Consider the following 4477-nt stretch of genomic DNA (forward strand, 5'->3'; position numbering starts at 1 on the left):
ATGAGCCACACACCCAGAAATACCTTTGTAAGTAGTTGCATGGGGAGAAAATAATTACATTTTTTAAATACCAAGGCACTGAGATTTTAAGTTTTAGCTTCTATACCATTCAATACTACTTATCCTCACTAATAAGAAACAAAATTTTGTCTTTATTTTTCTACATTTATGTATCTGCATAAATAATATGTACACATTACTTAATCCCTTTTCAAAACATTTGTAGCTTTTCTTTAATTACTTTGCAGAAGGACACAAGTAAAATAAAAATCCTCTTGAGTATTTAATGGTGTGGAAACCAATATAGGTATTTTGCTTGATAAATAATGAATAGCCAAGTCTCAGCTCTCAGTGAATTCATAGGCTAGTAGAAGGGGAGATGAAATAGATAGGCAACCTTAATGAAAAGAAGAACAAAATGTCAGTTATCACAGAGATTAAATTAATATAAATAGGAAACAGATTTCTAAATGGAACTCAGTTGGATATCGGGATGTCAGATCAGTGTACATGGAATCTGAAAAATGCTTATTTTAAATATTTAGGTGTATTTGTAAATCTACAAAATTTGTCCCAACATAGACAACTATTATTTCTTGACTGAAGTAGAGTTTTAGCATTAGTTTGCATAGATGGCATAAATATCTATTGTTTATGTAAATCTAGGTTGGGTAATATTTATTTTGTGTCCTTTTTTTGTTGTTTTTCTGTTTTTTTTGAGACAGAGTCTTGCTCTGTCACCTGGGCTGGAGTGCAGTGGAGGCGCGATCTTGGCTCCCTGCAACCTCTGCCTCCCAGGTTCAAGCAATTCTCCTGCCTCAGCCTCCCCAGTAACTGGAATTACAGGCACCTGCCACCAGGCCCAGCTAATTTTTTGTATTTTAGTGGAGATGGAGTTTCACCGTGTTGCCCAGGCTGGTCTCGAACTCCTGAGCTCAGGCAATACTCCTGCCTTGGCCTCCCAAAGTGCTGGGATTACAGGAGTGAGCCATAGCACCCATCCCTATTTTGTGTCCTTCTTCTTTTTTTTTTTTTTTTTTTAAAAAAAAGAGATTATACTTATCTTTGAAATTAAGTAAATAATTTTTATATTTTTATTTATATTCTAAGAGAAAAGTTATGACAGACCAAATTATAATACATGCAAGCAATGAGAACCTACCAAAAAGAGACAACAAAACTCAGTCAAACCATAAAAAAGTATGTGTAGATTTTGGTTTGGTAAACTGATTTTTCTAATGTAAAAGGTAATTTTCTCTTGTTTAATTCCTTTTTTTGAAAAAGGAAAGAAAAATTATTTAAAGTGAGAAATGAACTTACTGGGAAATAAAACTTAGGTATAGTTTACAAAATTAATAGTAGATATTTGGGAAAACAACACAGTTAGGTACAATACAATGTAATATACTCCCACACAAAGTCGGTTAAGCAATTATTTGTTGGCAATGAAGATCTTTAAAATCTGTTAACTCATTATCTTTAACTAGTAATGCTAATATAAAATCTAGTATCTGACAGTGTTTTTCCTCCAAATTTTCAAGTTTTGATTTTTTTTTTTTTTTTTTTTGAGACAGTGGCGTTTTGCTCTTGTTGCCCAGGCTGGATTGCAATGGCGCGATCTCAGCTCACTGCTACCTCTGCCTCCAAGATTCAAGCAATCCTCCTGCCTCAGCCTCCCAAGTAGCTGGGATTACAGGCATGCACCACCACACCTGGCTAATTTTTTATATTTTTAGTAGAGATGGGGTTTGTCCCTGTTGGTCAGGCTGGCTCGAACTCCCAACCTCAGGTGATCCCCCTGCCTCAGCCTCCCAAAGTGCTGGGATTACAGGCGTGAGCCACCACATCTAGCCTCAAGTTTAAAACAAATCCAATTGAAGTCCTGATTAATTTTTTACATGTCATAATTGGTGACATTTTTAGTGTTTTTAGTTTGTAGAAGATATATATTTAAAAATATTTTTCCTGCATCATTAAAATTTGCAAATAAACTTCATATATTATTAACTCAAATATTTCTATTTAACAAAACCTTGGTTTTAGGAGGAGGTCTCATAAGCACACTGCTTTTAGAAATTAGTTGAGTGAGAATTTTTCAATTAAGCTTTAGAAATTGGAAACATAATTTTAATAAGAGTTTAAGTTCTGCCATTGTTTACAATGACTGTAAAATTCTGATGGCATTATTGCAATACAACTTTAATAAAGGAAGAAAACCATTAATCTCTTAATAAATATAATTTCATTTGTTTGAATTAATTTTGTTTTGAATTTTGTTTGCTATCATAACATTATTATGAATTTTATAACATCAAATATTATATATTTTTTAAACAATTTCAGTTAAATTAAAAATTTAGATCTCCTTAAGATTGTCTTACAATAGTTTAAAAATTAAATTAACTGAAAGTTATATTTAGATCTAGAAAATAATGTGCAAGTTAATGTTGTTTCAGAAATAAAAAATTAAATTTAAAAAATATAGATGCCACTCTCTTAGCTATTAATTTGCTGAATACAAAGTTGCTATTTGTGTGAATTTTTCTTTACTATTTTTTAACTTTTGTTTATGAGTTGGGACGCACTCAACACTATTGTGCCAGCGTATAGAATAACAATAAACATGGGATTATTTTTAGAATTGTCCAAGTTAAATATATCCCTGTAAAATGAGATCTCACCATTTTGTAAACCAGAAAGCATCTAAAATAATATCTTTGGTTATTTTCCTGAAATATGTTAATGTAAAAAAATTCAAATTTATAATATAACTTTAAATTTGCCATATTTGTATTCTCTTCAATATGTCTTATGTAAATGAGGGATAAGTTTATAAAAGTGTTTGAAATACAATTATAATTTCCATAAGTTTAGTGGGTTATTGGTTTTCTAACAATTTAAAAGTTAAATAAAAAATCTGTTTTCCAAGATTACTATCACTTTTCTGGTTAAGAATCACTATATTTGGAAAGACAGAATATGTCATACTATGTATTTGAGAATTGTTTTTAGAAGAAGCATGAATAAGCAGCAATTTGCACTGTACGTACAGAGATGAGAAATGCAGAAATAGTCTACATACATCTGGCCAAAGCTTTTCAAGTATTTTTACCTGTCTGATCATCTACACATAAACTTTTCTGAAATTTGATTTTTATTATCTGTAAGGTTCCTATTATGATTTGCTTGTCTTGTGCGTAAAGATTAGTCATTCAGTATTGTTTTTCCTTCCTTTAGGAGACACTGTGCTTTTGCATGAAGCAGTGTATGAGTTTATCATTACTGTGAAATGAACTTAGTGGCTTGAAGCAACACAATTTCATAGTTCTGTTCTGCAGGTCACAAGTCTAGGCAGAGAGTAACTGGATTCTCTGCTGATGCTGTCAGGAGGCTGTGAGTAAGCTAATGTTTGCCATAACTGGGGTTTTTCATCTACAGCTTGGAGTTCTCTTGCAAACCTATTCAAGTTGCTATTAGAATTCAGTTTTCTTTGAGCTGTAGAAATGAAGTCTCTGTTTTCTTACTGGCTGTCAGCCGGGGATCATTTTCTTACTGGCTGTCAGCCGGGGACCATTCCCTGGTAAGGAATATTGCCACCCACATGACTTACCTCTACCTTCAAAGCCAGCAATGGAAAATCTCTCTCACCATCAAATTCATCTCGTGCATAGAAACTCCCTGATTTTGATCTCTCACTAGGGAGTGCTCACAGTCTTTTAAGAGCTCTCTTGATTAAGTGAAGTTCACAAAAGATAATCTTCCTATCTGAAGGTCAACTGTTTTGGGACCTTACATGCATCCACAAAACCCCATCAGAGCTTCACCTAGATTGTTGTTCAATTGAATAATGGCAAAAAGTGTCTGTTTACCATTAGGTAGGGATCTTAGAAGATATTTTAGAATTTTGCCTACCAAAAACAGTGAACAACTCAATCACAATCTCTTCTTTCTTAAAATATGAAGTCAAATTTGGTGGAAAAATCAGTGTCCAAACAATGATTTCTTTGTTTCCTTTTTTTTTTTTCCAGACAGGGTTTCACTCTGTCATTCTGCCATCCAGGCTGGAGTACCATGGCATTATCATAGCTCACCACAACCTCGAACTTCTGGGCTCAAGCAATCCTCCCTCCTCAACACCCTGAGTAGCTGGGACAATAAGCATGTACCACCACACCTGGCTAACAAATAATGATTTAGGCGGCATGGTGGCTCACGCCTGTAATCCCAGCACTTTGGGAGGCCGAGGCGGGCAGATCACAAGTTCAGGAGATTGAGACCATCCTGGCTAACATGGTGAAACCCCGTCTCTACTAAAAAAATACAAAAAATTTAGCTGGGCGTAGTGGTGGACGCCTGCAGTCCCAGCTACTCGGGAGGCTGAGGCAGGAGAATGGCATGAACCCGGGAGGCAGAGCTTGCAGTGAGCCGAGATCATGCCACTGTACTCCAGCCTGGGCGACAGAGCGAGACTCCATCT

General features: G+C 34.8%; 1 long non-coding RNA gene across 1 annotated transcript in view; it reads right to left on the reverse strand.

Moving 5' to 3' along the window:
* Window positions 1–284: 284 nt before the first annotated feature.
* LOC134809530 (uncharacterized) overlaps window positions 285–4477 on the reverse strand; it is a 24607-nt gene continuing 20414 nt past the window's right edge. The window contains exon 4 of the long non-coding RNA XR_010155462.1: window positions 285–397. This is a non-coding gene — a long non-coding RNA (uncharacterized LOC134809530). The remainder of the gene's footprint in view (window positions 398–4477) is intronic.

This window comes from Pan troglodytes, chromosome 2, assembly GCF_028858775.2.
Source record: "Pan troglodytes isolate AG18354 chromosome 2, NHGRI_mPanTro3-v2.0_pri, whole genome shotgun sequence".
Lineage (NCBI taxonomy): Eukaryota > Metazoa > Chordata > Mammalia > Primates > Hominidae > Pan > Pan troglodytes.